Source organism: Muntiacus reevesi, chromosome 7 (assembly GCF_963930625.1).
Source record: "Muntiacus reevesi chromosome 7, mMunRee1.1, whole genome shotgun sequence".
In the NCBI taxonomy this organism is placed as follows: Eukaryota; Metazoa; Chordata; class Mammalia; order Artiodactyla; family Cervidae; genus Muntiacus; species Muntiacus reevesi.
Window position 1 is genome coordinate 46,232,801 of NC_089255.1, and position 17,490 is coordinate 46,250,290.

General features: G+C 44.9%; 1 protein-coding gene across 3 annotated transcripts in view; it reads right to left on the reverse strand.

Moving 5' to 3' along the window:
• TLN2 (talin 2) overlaps positions 1 to 17,490 on the reverse strand; it is a 483,978-nt gene that overhangs the window by 466,037 nt on the left and 451 nt on the right. The window contains exon 1 of one of the 3 annotated variants that reach the window (XM_065940302.1): positions 16,366 to 16,384. The exons of the other annotated variants lie outside the window; for them this stretch is intronic. The gene's annotated coding sequence lies outside the window, so the exon portion shown is untranslated. Of the gene's footprint in view, positions 1 to 16,365; positions 16,385 to 17,490 lie in introns of those variants that run through there. 3 annotated transcript variants of the gene reach the window in all.

Below are 17,490 nucleotides of genomic sequence, written 5' to 3' on the forward strand. Positions count from 1 at the left end.
ATTCAGAGAGAATGTCATTGTAGTATCAACAGATGAACTACACAGTGACAATATTTCATTAATACTGGCTTGCCAGTTCTGTGGTCCCCAGACTAGTATCTCAGAATTTTTGAAACCCACTTTAGAAAAAAAATCTCTAGGGGTAGAGCCTAGAAACCCAGGTTTCAAAACTTTCTCTAGATGTTTCTTCTGTACTGGGCATGGGTCACCACACTTTATTTCCTGTGAATCCATTTTATAACGATGAATACTTAACAGTCACAAAGTTTTTCTTGTCCTCCTGCCAGCTCTATTTTTGCCTTGATAATGCATGCAATGCTTATTTGTTTCCACAAAGGCAACAATTTCTCTCTCACCCGCTCCCCACGGTGTTGCAAGGTGCATCTGCACAGCACAGGAGGTTCAAGACAGATTTGCCTTCCATTAGGTGAGAGACGGCACAGGCTGGCAGCCAGAGCCCCTCCTCGTCAGTATGGTGGCAGGTTCTAGGCTCAAAGCACCCCAGTTCCAGGAGCACCTTCTCGGGATGTCTCCTAGGGCCTGCCATGCAAGCCACCAACAGAAAAATGAGAACTTGATAGTGCTGGTGGGTTCCCTCCCTGCCAAAACTACATCCATGGTACAGTGCACTTGTCCTCACATATTGCATTGCATCAAAAAATCTCCAGGGCAAACAATAAAAATACTTCTCTGTGTGTGGCTGCACCATACGGCATGCGCAATCTTAGTTTCCCGACCAGGGATCAAACCCGTACTTTCTGCAGTAGAAGCATGGAGTGTTAACCACTGGACTGCCAGGGAAGGGCCCGGAAACAATAAAAATACTCCTTCCTTACTTGTAACCTCAGCTTCTTGTTCAGCAGCATTCCACAGTCTCCTAAATCTGTATTTTCAACGAGTTTCCCAAGAGATTCTTATGCATACCAAGACTTGAGAAATCACCAGTGTTATGGGAGACATCTAAGATACAGGGAGAAAATCTGAACTTGAAACAAATGTACCCAGTGTTTAGTGTGTAAACCTTGGAACGTATCAATTTCCTCAAAGTAGAAATAATTCCTGCCTGCCATGGCTGTTCTGATGGCAGAAAATACAGACAAGACCTTAGGAAAATATAAAGTCCCAGGTGTAGGTAAATGAAACTATCAGGTACAGAATGACAGACGAGGGTCCCTTAGCCTAAAGAGGTAACTTCAGTAACAACCATTCCATGTCAGAGGCAGACTCTCAGAAACAAGTCTGTCTAACAATGTGTTACGCCTTGAATTGCATCCCATGAAAAAAGAAATGCTAGGGACTTCCCTGGAGTCTTCCCTGACAGTTCTTTCCCTGTCAAAGAGAAAGGCTGACCTAGAACCACTCGGGCTTCCTTTAAAAAAAAAGAAAAAAAAGGGAGGTCCAGTGGCTAAGACTGTGCACTTCCAATGCAGGCAGTGGAGGTTCAATCCTTGGTCTGGAAACTAGATCCCACATGTTGCGCAGTGCAGTCAGTAGAAAAGAAAATGTTGGAGTCCTAACCCCCAGAACTTTAGAATATGACCTTATTTGGAAATAGAGTCTTTATAGAGGTGATTAAGTTAAAATGAAACTGTTATCAGTGGGCCCTAGGCTCCCCTGGTGGCTCAGACAGTAAAGAATCCGCCTGCAATGCAGAAGACACAGGTTCAATCCCTGGGTTGGGAAGATCCCCTGGAGAAGGGAATGGCAACACATTCCAGTGTTCTTGCCTGGACAGAGGAGCCTGGCGGGCTACAGTCCATGGGGTCACAAAGAGTCGAACAGGACTGAGCGACTAACACTTTTATTTTCACTCTCTTACCTGTTGTGACTCATGTCCTTATTCGATAAAAAGGAAATCTGGACACAAAAACAGAGCTGCCTAGGGACAAGATGGCCATTAACAAACCAAGGAGAGAAGCCTGAAATTGATGCTTCCTCAAAACAACAGTTAGAACTGGTCAAGGAACAACAGACTGGTTCTAAATAGGAAAAGGAGTATGTCAAGACTGTATATTGTCACCCTGCTTATTTAACTTATACTCACACTACATCATGAGAAATGCTAGGCTGGATGAAGCACACGCTGGAATCAAGATTGCCGGGAGAAATATCAATAACCTCAGACATGCAGATGACACCACGCTTATGGCAGAAAGCAGAAGAACAAAAGACCCTCTTGATGAAAGTGAAAGGGGAGAGTGAAAAAGTTGACTTAAAGCTCAACATTCAGAAAACTAAGATCATGGCATCCAGTCCCATCACTTCATGGCAAATAGATGGGGAACAGTGGAAACAGTGGCTGACTTTATTTTGGGGGGCTCCAAAATCACTGCAGATGGTGACTGCAGCCATGAAATTAAAAGACACTTACTCCTTGGAAGGAAAGTTATGACCAACCTAGACAGCATATTAAAAAGCAGAGACATTATTTTGCCAACAAAGCTCCATCTAATCAAAGCTATGGTTTTTCCAGTAGTCATGTATGGATGTGAGAGTTGAACTATAAAGAAAGCTGAGCACCGAAGAATTGATGCTTTTGAACTGTGGTGTTGGAGAGGACGCTTGAGAGTCCCTTGGACTGCAAGGAAATCCAACCAGTCCTTCCTAAGGGAAATCAGTACTGAATATTCATTGGAAGGACTGATGTTGAAGCTGAAACTCCAATACTTTGGCCACCTGATGTGACTCATTTGAAAATACCCTGATGCTGGGAAAGATTGAAGGTGGGAGGAGAAGAGGACGACAGAGGATGAGATGATTGGATGGCATCACCGACTCAATGGACATGAGTTTGAGTAAACTCCAGGAGTTGGTGACGGACAGGAAGGCCTGGTGTGCTGCAGTCCATGGGGTCACAAAGAGTCAGACACAACTGAGCAACTGAGATGAACTGAACATAGCTCTCAGTAGGAACCAACTCTTGCCAGCACCTTGATCTCCAACTGCTAGCTTCTGAAACTGCGACAGTAAATTTCTGCTGTTGAAGCCACTAGCCTGTGGTGATGAGGGGTCCTTAACAAACTCAATCTGTCAAGTTCCAATCCAAGAGCAAAGTGTCCTTCTCTGGCTCTTCTCATGAGGGACATTTGGCCACTTATGCATCTCAGATTCCACAGGGCTTGTTCTCATATCTTCATTAGGTATATCCATAAAATTATATAGACTCTATTTGTCAGGACCATCAGACACCCACTCTTGGGGGACAGGCATCACAGTCTGGGACCTGTAGCAACTGTCACAAACTCAGAGCTCTAACACTTCTGGAAGTTCACCAGCCTGAGAGCAAGCAAGTGATTTTTCATTCTTATAAAATGGTGCAAACCCACCTTGCACAGCCAACACACTCCCCCTTTTCTTCCATCAGCACCTATGGACAGCTTTTCACTTCCAGTGGTCTGAGAGCTGGTAAGTCACCTTCAACATGCAGGCACCCAGAGACCCTAAACAAGAGGACCCATAAAAGCCCTCAGGACATGATCCTCTCAAACCGAACACAGCTTTCATTCTTGCCTAAGTAGCAAAACACACTGGGAAATGCTCCCAAAGAAAATATACAGTCCTGCTAATATGCATTACAACCAGAACCCCACAAGGTCATAGTCAGTAAGCAGAGGGAGTGTGGGAGAGAGAAGAGTGGATTGGCCTGGTTGAAATGATTACGCAGCCCCAGGAAGAAGCCATGTCTGTCTAGAGTGAAAGGCTGGCAAGCATCAACCCTGCTGAGCAGCTATCACCAAGGCCCTGGCTGCTTTTACCCCCTTCACACCCTTCCTGGGCACCCTCTCCTAGGAGCCTCCCTTTGTTGTTCAGTGGCTTAGTCATGTCCAACACTTTGCGACCCCAAGGACTACAGCACTCCAGGCCTCCCTGTCCTTCACCATCTCCTGGAGTTTGCTCAAACTCATGTCCATTGAATCGATAATACCATCCAACCATCTCATCCTTTGTCGCCCCCTTCTCCTCCTGCCCTCAATCGTTCCCAGTATCAAGGTCATTTCTAATGAGTTGGCTCTTGGCATCAGGTGGCCAAAGTAATGCAGCTTCAGCTTCAGCAACAGTCCTTCCAATAAATATTCAGGATTGATTTCCTTTAGGATTGACTGGTTTGATCTCCTTAATGTCCAAGGGACTCTCAAGAGTCTTCTCCAACACCACAATTTGAAAGCATCAATTCTTTGGTGCTCAGCCTTCTTTATGGTCCAACTCTTACATCCATACATGACTACTGGAAACAGTGTCCAGGTCCCGCTTGCCAAGATCCCAAATCAAGGGGAGTCTGGGAACTAGCACAATCAGCATGCTTAAGAAGCTTTCCTGGTGATTGTTTTTAAAAATATTTATTTGTGTATTTGGCTGTGCTGGGCCTTAGTTGCAGCCCCAGGCATCTCCAATTTCCATTGCACTACGCGTGATCTTTCAGTTGCAGTATGTGGGATCTAGTTCCTTGACTAGGGATCAAATCCAGGTCCCCTGCATTGGGAGCACAGAGTCTTAGCCACTGGACCACCAGGGAAGTCCCCCCTGGTGATTATGATACACGCCTAGAGCCTAGAATCATAGTCATGAATTAAAGTGAGGGTCCACCCTGACATCCCAGAAAATGGAGGCTGTGGTTTTCAGGAGGGTGGGAATTCAGAGCTAGTTGTGCCAAGTGAGCCCAGTTAGTCACATTCTCTGGGACTCAGTTCTTTCCCTGTCAAAGAGAAAGGCTGACTAAGAACCACTCGAGCTCCCTTTTAAAAATAAATAAATAAATATAAAACACTGATAATAAAAATAAAGATGTCCCACAAAGACATCACTCTTTCTTCCTGGAAGTACTAGACCCAAGGGCTTCGTGGTGCACGTCAGGCTGCCGTGGCTGACATCTTACCCACAGGAAGAGCTCCTTCACCCCGTGGGGAGGGCCCAGGAGTGACAGATGCTAAGCCCAAGGCGCAGCCCTTCAAGGAGAAAATTAAGCCTCTTAAAGTGCCCTTGATGTAATCTCTCAAACCCAGGAATAAGCCACACTCTTCTTGGAAGATTTGCCATGCATGACCTCAGGCTACACTCAGGAAATATCTCCACTTACATCAAACTAGGTCCTGGACACGGATGCCAAGTAATTAAATGGGCAGTCGTGAGGCATGCAAATAGAGAGGGAGGACAGGGCCTTGATTTAAACACACAGTCTGGAAGCTGAGAGAGCAGTGCAGAGGGAAGCACAGAACACTTCACCCATCTGCAGGAATTCACCCTGTGAGGGCCTCACACACTGTGTGAGGAAAAAAGAGACGTCTTTCCGTGTGGTCGAGTGGACTCTGGGGACGAGTGATGAACCAAAACAATTCACCAGAACATTGAGGTCAATGATAAACACTTAAGACAAGTGAACTTACGTCTTCAACCCAGCGGCAAGTTAGCAAGCAGACCACTTAAGAGCCCCTCTTCAGAGATAAAAGCGAGAGGCAGCCATTTGTCTCGGTCTAGCTGTCCTCAGCAGGTGCCTTCCACCACTCAACAAGTATTTAATAAGGACAGGCTTCATTCCTTCAGTGCTTGAACTCCCTAACTCTCAGCACATGACCTGAGAAATACTGTCCCCAAGAGACGCTGCTTTTCTACCTCAACACTACTCTCTTCCTTGACTCCAATATGGAAAACAATAATTTTTCCTCACACAAGGCTAACTCTATAATCAACAAGTTTTCCTCACCAATTACTCACATTTTTTTGTTGAATGAACCTATCTACAAAACAGAGACTGACTCACAAAGAACAGACTTGTAGCTGCCAAGTGGGAGATGGGGGGGGTGGGCAGGGGGAGTGGACTGAAAGTCTGAGATTAGCAGATACAAACCAGTACAAATAGGATGGATAAACAAGGTCCTACCACACAGCTCAGGGAACTATAGTCAATATCCTAAGATAAACCATAATGGAAAAGAATATGGAAAAAAATGTGCGTGTGTGTGTATGTATGTGTATAACTGAATGACTTAGATGTATAGCAGAAATTAACACAACACTGTAAATCAATTACATTTCAATAAAAAAAATTTGTTGTTGATGATCTACCATGTGCCAAATGTTGTTTGACTCTTGTGGACAGAGTGCCATGGATGGTTTCTCTCACTAGCTTACATTCTAGTGCCATGAGAAAGGCAAGGAATGAATCATGTATGTAATACAGGCAGATCTCATGTTACTGCACTTGGCTTTACTGAGCTTTGCAGGTGCCACTATTTTTACAAATTGAATGTCTGTGGCAACCTTGTGGTGAGCAAGCCTATCAGGACCACCTTTCCAAAAACATTTGCTCATTTCCTGTCTCTGCGTCACATTTTGGTAATTCTCACAATATTTCAAACTTTTTGATATAATTATATTTGTTAAGGTGATGTGTGATCATTGATCTTTGATGTAACAATTGTAACTGTTTGGCAGGCACCATGAAGTGCACCCAAATAAGATGACGAACTTAATGTTTGTGTTCTGGCTACTACGCCAACCAGCAGCTCCCCGTCTCTCTCCTTCTCCTCCAGCTTCTCTATTTCCTGAGACACAATACTGAAATTAGGCCAATTAATAAGCCTACAAAAGCCTATAAGTGTTCAAGTGAAAGGAAGAGTCACACATCTCTCACTTTAAATCAGAAGCTTGAAATGATTAAGCTGAGTGAGGAAGGAATGTCTAAAGCCCAGAGAGGCCAAAAGCGTGGTCTCTTGAGCCAAACAGCCAAGCTGTGAATGAGTGCAAAGGAAAAGTTCTTAAGGGAAATTGAAAGTACTACTTCAGAGAACAGACAAATGATATGAAAGGGAAACAGCTTTATTGCTGACATGGAGAAAGTTTTATCAGTCTGGATAGAAGATCAAGCCAGCCACAACATTCCTTTCAGCCAAAGCCTAATTCAAAGCAAGGCCCTAACTCTCCTCCATTCCAAGAAGGCTGAGAGAGATGAGGAAGCTGTAGGAGAAAAGCTTGAAGCTAGCAGAAATTGGTTAGTGAGGTTCAAGGGAAAAAGCTGTCTCCATAACATAAAAGTGCAAAGTGAGGCAGCAAGTACTGATGCAAAAGCTGCAACAAGATATCCAGAAGATCTAGCTAAAACCATTAATGAAGGCGGCTACACTAAACATTGAAAATTTTTCAATGTAGATAAAACAGTCATACTGGAAGAAGATGTCATCTAAGACTTTCATAGCTAGAGAGGAAAAGTCAATGCCTGGCTCTGCAAAGGACAGGTTGACTCTCTTTTTAGGGGCTAATGCAGAGGATGACTTGGAGTTGAAGCCAATACTCAGTTACCATTCTAAAAATCCTAGGGCCCTTAAAAAGATTCAAGCTATTCTGCCTGTGCTCTGTAAATGTAGCAACAAAGCCTGGATTACAGCACACCCAGTTTACAACACAGCTTACTCAATATTTTAAACCCACTTTTGAGACCTACTGCCCACAAAAAAAAAACAAAAAAATTTCTTTTCAAATATTACTGCTCATTGACAATGCACCTGGTCATCCAAGAGCTCTGATGGAAATGTACAATAATGTGAGTGTTTTTCATGTTTACATCCATTCTGTAGCCCATGGATCAAGGAGTCATTTCAACTATTAAGTCTTATTCTTTAAGAAATGCATTGTATAAGGCTGCAGATGGCATAGACAGTGATTCCTCTGATAAATCTGGGCAAAACAAATCGAAAACCTTTTGGAAAGAATACACCAGTCTAAATACCATTAAGAACACTCATGATTCATGGCAAGAGGTCAAAACAACAACATTAATAGGAATCTAAAAGAAGCTGATTCCAACTCTCATGGATGACTTTGAGGGTTCAAGGTTTCAGTGGAGGAAGTAACTGCAGATGTGGTGGAAACAGCAAGAGAACTAGAATTTGAAGTTGAGCCTGAAGATGTGAATGAATTGCTTTGATTTCATGAGAAAACTTGAATGAATGAGGAACTGCTTCTTATGCATGAGCAAAGAAAGTGGTTTCCTGAGATGGCATCTGCTCCTCGTAAATATGCTATAAAGGTCATTGAAATGACAACAAAGGATTCAGAATATGATATAAACTCAGCTGAAAAAGCAGCAGCATGGTTTAAGAGAACTGACTCCAATTCTGAAAGAAGTTCTACTATGGGTAAAATGCTATCAAACAGCACTGCCTACTACAGAAATCATTCATGAAAGGAAGAGTCAAAAGCAACGTGGCAAACTTCATTGTTGTCTTATTTTAAGATACGGTCACAACCACTCCAACCTTCAGCCATCCCAAATAGGTTAGCAGCCATCAACATCAAGGCAAGACCCTCCTCCACCAGCAAAAAAAATATGACTTTCTTAAGACTCAGAGGACAGTTAGCACTTTTTTGCAATAAAGTCATTTTTAATTAAGATATGTACATTGGTGTTTTTTAGATGCAATGCTACTGCACACTTAATAAACTATGAAAGTGAAAGTGTCAGTAGTTCAGTCATGTCTGCCTCTTTGCGACCCCATGGACTGCAGCCAAGCTCCTCTGTCATAGAATTCTCCAGGCAAGAATACTGGAGTGGCTTGCCATTTTCTTCTCCATGGGATCTTCCCAACCCAGGGATCGAACTCAGGTCTCCTACACTGCAGGCAGATTCTTTACGATCTGAGACACCAGGGAAGCCTATTTACTATAATGTACTACACATAGCCTATCTACTATAACTGACTATAGTATAGTATAAATATACTCTAGGAAACCAAAAACTGTGTATGACTCACTTTGATATTCACTTTATTGCAATGGTCTGGGATGGAAGCTACACTATCTCCTAGGTATGCCTGTTAGTAGGGAATGATACATGATAGGAAAACAAGGAAGAAGCTGGGAGCAGGGACCGGGGGTGTCAGGAAGACCTCTAAGGAGGTGATACTGGAGCAGACTCCCAAGTCAAGTGAAGTGTGAGAGAGCAGCCCCTACCTTCAGAAGCCAGGAGGAGGAGATCCAGCAGCAGAGCAGGAGTTGGAACAGCCTGAGTGTAGGAGGAAAACCAGGTGAGGGCTGTGGTGCAGAAGCCAAGTGAAGACAGCCAAAGAGAGAGCTGGCTACCTGCTGCCGAGAGGCTGCAGGCAACGACGGCTGAGCGCTGGCCACTAGGCATCCCTGGTACCTGAAGAGGTGTGCTTTCGGTGAGGGGGTGGCACAGAAGCCAAACTGGGTGGGTTCAAGAGAGAATGAGAGAGGAAAATGGAGCAGAATGTATGACAGTTCTTCTGGAAGATACTGACTCCAAGGGAGAATAGAGGAATTGGGAGAACCGTCAAGAGGGATATTGAGCTAAGAGAGTTCTGTTGGTGGTACTTTTCCCCTCAAGATGAGAGAGACTACAGTATGTTTCTCATGGAGACGATCCATCAGAGGGAGAAAGCTGATGGTGCAGAAGGGAAAGAAGATTCACGCACGAGTGAGAGCCTTGCATGTCAACAGAGAGCAGGCTCCAGTGCTATGTGGCAGGTAGGCTAGCAGATTCAGCATGAGGAAATGATGAAACTACTTCCTAATTGCTTCCTTTCTCTCAGTGAAATAAGCCAAGTCATCAGCTGCCAGTGAGGTGGGGACAGAAACACAGTGGGCTCTGCAGTGCCAAGAGTCCGTCTGGAGGTTTATGGTCATAAATAAAAAGTGAGACGATGCAGTTGGCTGGTTTTTTCCAGCCAGGTTCATCAGCCTGAGGCAGGAGCAGAGTGGACAGAGGATGGGGTTTTCCTAGGAAAGTAAGATGAAGGGAGAAACAGTCAAAGAAGTTGGGGGGCATAGGCAAGCACCTTGGGGTGGGGGCTGGGGGTGGGGCATAGTGGGAAGAGATAATAAGGGTGACAGATGATAAAGAAGTGGAAGGATCACCAGGTCAGAGCCCCTTGGAGGGTGCAGGCTGGGTGCACTTGGGTAATAACAGGAATAAGGCGAAAGAGAAAAGGTGAGAGTCAGACGGGAATGCTTGTCAAGATTTTGATTGAGGTACAGTTACTGGTAATGATAAGGTCTACACTTGTGATTGCAAGTTTAGTGGGTAATAAAATCAATTTAGCCGGTCATGACCAGCAATTTTTTTTTTAATGAGACAAAATAAAAAGTATGTGACTACATTACACCTAGTAAGGGTAAGCACTGTTTTGTGAAACTGGGTTCAGTGGTATGTATATTTGCATTGGGTCATCACATAAGATGTATTTCTCCTATAAATTGGGGTTTACCCCATGACACCAGGGCAAGTTTTCTCTATCATGTCACTGCTTACATTTTAGACCAGTAATTCTCTATGTATGTGGGCGGGGCGGGGGGCGGGGGGCTAGTGGGGGAGTGCATTATACAGTGTTTGGCAACATCCCAGGCCTCCACTCACTGAATACCCACCGCACTTCTGTGTCCCCTCAAGTTGGGACAAAAACGTCTCTGCATGCCTGTGTGCTCAGCTGCTCAGTCGTGTCCGGCTCTTTGAGACCCTGTGGACTGTAGCCCGCCAGGCTTCTTTGGCCATGGGATTTTCCCGGCAAGAATACTGGAGTGGGTTGCCATTTCCTCCTCCAGGGAATCTTCCTGACCCAGGGACTGAACCCAAGTCTCCTGCGTCTCCCGGATTGGCAGGCAGATTTTTCATCACTGAGCTACCTGGAAAGCCCTAAAATATCTCTAGACATTGCCAAATAGCCTCTGGGTGGCAAAACTGCTGAGAACCAGCAGCCTAAGGATAACTGTGGGAGGGATGGCTGAAGTAGACAGAAGAAAGGATAACTAAAAGAGGGTTGGTCAAAGGACTGAGTTGGGTGGACAATCTATATAGATGCCCAAGTTACCAAAAATGTTGATCAGAGAAAGAACTGTGGTCCAGATGAATACCATCTTCAAAGAATGAGTCAAAGTGACCCTGAGGACTGTAGATGCATGTTCTCTACCCCAGGTACATATTAGAATTACCTAGAGAACTTACCCACCAATGTCCAGACCCCATCCAGATCAACTAAATCAACATCCCCAAGTGATCCCAACACGTGGCCAGAGTGGAGAACCCTACAGAAGAGGTCCACCCTTCAAGCGTGTATGATGAAAAACAAAAAACACAGGAACCAGAGACTAATAGACTTCTCTGCTTTCCCATAAGAATCCATTACAGAATATTTAAAATAAACCCGAGCTTTGACTTTCACTGTTGATTAACCACACATCCATGTATGAAACATCATTACATCCCCAAACACCTACAATGGATACAGACAACAGTTCAGTAAAGTAACTCAAATAATTCTTCTTCTCAGCTCGGTGAAACTGATAAAACTGAGTTAATTTGCCTTGATTGGCATTGTAACTTTCATCCATGAAAGGCTAGAGCACTGGCTGGACAAGAACACCAGAGCTGCAAAACACAGGAAGCTGTTCCCCTACACCAGTGGTTTGGAAAGTATGGTCCAGGACCAGGAAGATCAGTGTCACCTGGGAACTTGTTAAAAATGCAAATTATCAGGCCCCACCCAAGACTTACAGAATTTAAAACTGTGGCTCAACAAAGTGGGTTTTAACAAGTCCTCCAGATGATTCTGATGGTGAAGAATCACCATCTCCTGCCTGCAATGCAGGAGACCTGCTTTCAATCCCTGATTTGGAAAGATCTCCTGGAGAAGGGAATGGCTACCCACTCCAGTATCCTTGCCTAGATATATCCTTCCCACAGATGGGGAAGCCTGGTGGGCTCTAGTCCATAGGGTCTTAAAGAGTCAGACATGACTGAGTAAATAACACCTTCACTGTCCAGGGGATTTTGAGGCATTCACACCTGGAAACCACTGAATATAAAGCACGGTTTTCAAATTTGCAGCACAGCCCTGGCTTCCAAGTGGTTGAGATTCTGAGTGACCCACCAGCATTCAGAGTCATGTGATAGGTACTTTTTAAAATGTGAATGGAGGTTCCACTGCTTTTGAAAGTTTCATTTTTTTGGTAGTGACTGCCAAGAACTCAAATACTACCAACTTTCAAAAATCACATCTAGAGGCAGAACTGAAAATGGTACACAGGTAGAGCAATCAGCTAAGCTAAAGATAGTTTAGATGGAGACCGGGATTCAAATGCCAGAAGAATCATTTAGCAGCAACTCTCTGGGCTTCCCTGGTGGCTCAGATAGTAAAGAATCTGCCTGCAATGCAGGAGATCCGGGTTCAATCTTTGGATCGGGAAGATGCCCTGGAGAAAAGAATGGCTACTCACTCCAGCATTCTTGTCTGGAGAATTCCACGGACAGAGAACCCTGGCGGGCTACAATCCATGGGGTTGCAAAGAGTCCTACATGACTAAGCAACTAACACACTCCTCTCTCTCTCTCTCTCTCTCTCTCTCTCTCTCTCTCTCTCTCTCTCTCTCTCTGGCTCAGGAAAACCAAGTTTGAGGACATGCTGCCTTGAAGTCCTGGAAGACTCTCCAGTTGGCCAGAAGACCTCCCCTCTACCTTCAGAATGGGATCAAAGAAAGTCAAAGAAAAGGGTTTCACAAACTCTTATCATCACCCTCTTGGGAGATAAAGGTAAATAGCTCTTCTGGAAGCCAAGGCTTATACTGAAGGATTTCACTTAAAGTTGGGAAATCTCAGAATTTTAGAAGATAATTGAAAGTTTCCAAAGCGACAAGAGATTGCTGCAGAAGGGAACAGAAAAAAAAAAAAAAAGAATACTGCCCAGTTTTTGTTTCTAAGATGGTTCCACACAAATTTCCTATTCATTAACCAAATAATATTTTTAAATGTTTTCATATTAAAAAAGCCTGCATGTTTAGGCAAGTAAACCATTCATGTGTACAGGGAGCAAGTTAATCACCCCTCTGCCCCACAGCTAATTTTAAACAATATTAGGTTTTATGTGTCCTTCCATATGTTTCTTCAAGGTCATACACATAGGGCTTCTTTTTTAAATCAGAAATAGTATCATACCACATATGATATTTGGCAACTTGATTTTATTTACATGTAATATATCATAGACATCCTTCACAAAATAATCTCTCTACATATGGATGAGAGGATCCATATATATATATGGACCCTATATATTCATCCTACTGATGGGAACTCATACTGCTTCTAGCTTATTTTGTAGTAATCTGGCAACAAACATCCTCATACACAGATCCCTACATGCTGTTTCTACTTTTGTAAGAAAGGATTCCAAATATGCGACTGCTTACACAAATAAACACATTCCAAATTTTCACTGAAACTGTCTCCTTTCCCACAAGGTTGCGCCCATTCAGACTCCCACGGAGAGTCTGAGGGTTGCCCCCAAACCACCTAACAGAGGATGTTACCAACCTTTAAAACACGCAGTAACTGGATGAACAGAAAACTAACAGTTCTTGGCTTTTTAATTTGCATTTCCCTGACCATGATGTGCTTTGAGAATCTTTTCACATGTTTATGACCATTTGTACCCCTTGAGAATTGCCTGTTCACATCCTTCGCATATCTTTGATCATGTTGTCCTTCAAGTACTGTTTAATCTCACACTATTGCCCTCCCCCACCCCCCAATCTACAAGATGCATAAAGTATAAAAGATCATGCTCTAGGGACTGGGTGTGTGGGGAGAGGCCAGAAGATGTCTAAGTACACAATAAATCCTCAAAAACAATCACTGAATAGGTGAATGGCAGACTTAGAAAATTTTCTTTGTTAGGAGTGCAGCTAAAAGATTAAAAGGGAAATACAAATATTCACTTACTGTTCTACATATTCAGAACAACATCACTTTGGATGAAATTTAATTGTTGGTTAACGGAGAAACAAAACATTGTCCTAGCACTGACTCTAACAATCCACTATGAAAGGGTGGCCAAAAGGCCGTCTTGATTCATAGCTCTGGGTGGTACATAAACAAAGGCTCTCAAAACCAAGTGACACCTGCCACTAAGCCACAGGCTTGGTCAACAGACAGGTGAAGTCTACCCTAAACATTTTGTTCTTTTCTTGTTTTGTCTCCACTGCCATCCAAGATTTTTTTGCCTTTGAAAATTTCCCGGTTATTGAAGAAGGGGATTGAGGACAGCCTACAGGGGGAATTTGATAGAGTTCAGATTCCTTAACTCTTTTAACTTTAGACAAAACATCTGGTTATACCCAGCATTTATCCCCATCATTTGTAATAGTTCTGTTTGGCTTATATTTTAACTAGTCTCCTTATTAAGTATAAGAGTAATAGGATTAAAAAGTTCTGGGGGAAAGTACTGTAATTAAAAAGGCACCAGTTGGGTATATGTTAAGCTGTAATTCTGGTCCTGCTTATTAAGTTTTCCTTCTTGTCTTTAATTTTTTTTTTAACCCATAAAAATAACTTTGAATTACTTAACTCTTTTTTAGTACTTCCTGTATTGGCTAATTCACCACCTCAAACTTCCAAGAAAACATTATGACTCAAAAGTTCTGGAGTAGTAATGTCAGAGATCACAAGTTTTAGACACTGTCCCAAGAGTCTGAGCATGCCACACACACACCACAACACACACACCACATAGTAACTTGACAGGCAATTCTCCAAAATGAATAGGCATTTCTAACCTCTTGAAGTTATAAAATCTTAATAGGAAAAAATTGCAGGAACTTTGATCAAGCCAAGAAGTTATAATAAGAATCAGGCAAGAGGCACAATTTGTAACACTTTGTTAAGAGAGGCATTAAAAAAAACAATATTGAGGTAGTAAACTTAGGAATGAAGGTACAAGGGTTTATAATAAAACTTTTTTAATTTTTAATTTTAGCTTTATTGAGAATACTTCTTTTAGATTTTTATTATGTAATGTTTAGTACATGCACAAAAATATGTGATATATATAGTTATAAAGCACAATACTAAGATGAATAAATACATCTTTAGACTTTTTTTTTTTTGCTGAGCAGTTGGTAAAAATTTAAATTGTTCACCACCTATAACCATCCTTAACTGCTCTTGGAAACAAATGATCTGCTGGTAACAGAGGGAGGAAGAATGGGGGAATCAGTATAATTTGAGCTATAAAAGAAACTGGACTAAAGCAAATAACACACACACACACCTCTTTCTAAAACCTGACTTTGCTTAAAAATACTTTAGGGAATACTGTTTGAAAATCCTCAAACAAGTAGATTTAACAGTAGGTGAATTCAAAACCCATATAAATAAACCTATGCCTATAAAGAATATCCCCAATAACTCAATGAACAGGGCCAAGTTTTAAAAGTGCACTTTCCCTTTGGAGGTAAAAGCACATCAATGCCAAAAACAGAAACTCTAATAATTCTTCAGTACTCCTTGATGTCCTGAGTGGGCACAAAGGCAGAGAGAATCCAAGGACTTCCCCAATCTGAGGAGCTCTGTGTTTTCTGATTCCAGGTACCATTTCTACGACTGGGAAGTTTACAAAAGGGATGGAGGCTTTCAGCAACTAATTTGATTCTCTCCTAAATTAATTATGCTAATTCTAGAAAAATGTATCTTAGGCTCAGGTTGTTCTCCACAGTTCTAGGGCTCAGTGAAAACAAAATTAGCATTTCTGCAGATATCCCTCCTCTCTTAAGGCCATGTGTCTTGTCACATCCAAGGCCCTTCCCGGGTTTTTGCATAGATACTCCAAATCAGCCAACAAGGAAGATAAAATGTTGGAAATTCAATGCCTGACATTCTCACTGGATAAGTATTTACTGAGGCGAACAGACGTAAGAGCAGCCTAAATCCTGACATCACAGGGCACATCTCTGAGATGAAAGCCTGCCCCCTCCCCCACATGCTCTCAACCATCCCTTGAAGCCTTTCCAATGATGAAGCCCCATAGTGCTGACATGACCTCAATACTATGGCATCATTTCTCTCGCCAAGGAGAAAGGCTGGCACGTTCCTGCCAGCGAACTGTAGGTCAGCCAACTCGCCCTTCCCCTGCCCCTTCACAAAGCAGAGATCACAATCTATCTCAAAAGTAAAGATTTCCTCACCGCCCCCCTTCCGGGAAGTCGCCAACTCCAAGCTCTGAAAAAGGGAGAACAGCGCTCAACCTGACTAATGTCACCACTCAGCACCCCGCGTTCTATCAGGAGCCAAAGTTCAGTGGCATTTGGAGCACCAAGCTGCTTGTAGTTTATTATATCTGGGGGTCCAGTTCTCCAGAACACCCCCCTACTCTCGCATCTTTAAATGCGTCTCGGACAACACCAACACTTCCGCTCATTCCCCTCTCTCATCGTCTAGAAATAGCCAGAGGTTAGTTTTCACCACTAGACAGGCATTCTGAATCAATCTCCTTTCCCCAAGTCACCTGGGTTCTTCACGGGCAGCAAAAATCCAAGTTTCCCCACGCATCCCCCTGAAACCCCAACTTCTGGAAATGTCCCCCTGACCTCGCCTCCTCCAGCTGGCACCGCGGCGAGAGCCGAGCACGCAGCCGCGGGCGCTGCTGCTGTCGCGGCCGCAGCCAGACAGGCGAGAGGAGGCTCGGGCTTGTCTTCCTCCACGGGGGTCACCGCAAACCACGGACGATAACCGGGGCTCCTCGTCTACACGGGGAGTGAGCTCCCGCGCTCTGAGGGGCGCCCAGGAGGCTCCTGGCGCCGGCAAGACGGTCCGCACCGGCGCCCGGCCGGGGAAAGCGGTCAAGCGCACGGCTCCAGCGGAGCGCCCCGGCGGCCGCGGCCGCAGGAGAGGGGCGTGTTCCTTGCGCCTCGGAGCCCGACTGCTGCGTCTCGGCGGGACCGTGGACCGAGGCGAACAGAGCGCGCAGTCTCTGACGGCGGCTCTCGGCCCTCAACCCCGGCGGGCCGGCCTGGCGACACGCTGCAGCCCGCGCGCCCTTGTGGGGACAGGCGCGGTGCGCGCCCTGCGAAGCCACCTCCGTGCCGGCCTGGGAGCGCAAACTTTCCCGGGGAAAACCTCTCCAGCCCCTCCTGCCGGGGCGCCGCGCTCTCCCCCCGGCCCACCAGCTGTTCGCCCACTCCCCTCGGTAGGCAAGACCCACTGAAAATATGGCGCCCTCGAACGTCGCTCCTCGGTCCCTTTTGGGGAATCACGAAATGAGGGTGTCCGGGACCCCCGGCTCCCGACGGGGGCGAAATTTCAGCTCCTGGGGCCAAGGAAGGATAGGGCGCCCCAGGTCCAGCGCGAGGCCAGCGGCAGCACTGAATCCCAATTCTCCCCCTCGCTCTTGGTCCCCCAGTTTCCAGCAGTTTGCTTGTGGCGAGATTGCCAAGTAAAACAGAATCGTGGAATCGGCAGGTCTGAGAGTCCGGGACTGGGAAAGGAGCTCCGCACCGGCCGGCTGTCTTTGCCCAGAGCCCAGCGAAAGACTTGTTTGCAAAGTGGCGCTGGAGTCGGGGCGACCAGTGCTGGAACGAAGCCGCTCCGCCCGCGCCAACTCTCCCGGCGCGGGGGCCCGGCCGGGGCCAAGGGGACACTCCAGGCAGGCGGGGCCGCTTTTCAAAGCCCAGTTACCGGAAACCCAGGGGGAGCCCCGCAGGGGACCAGCTGCC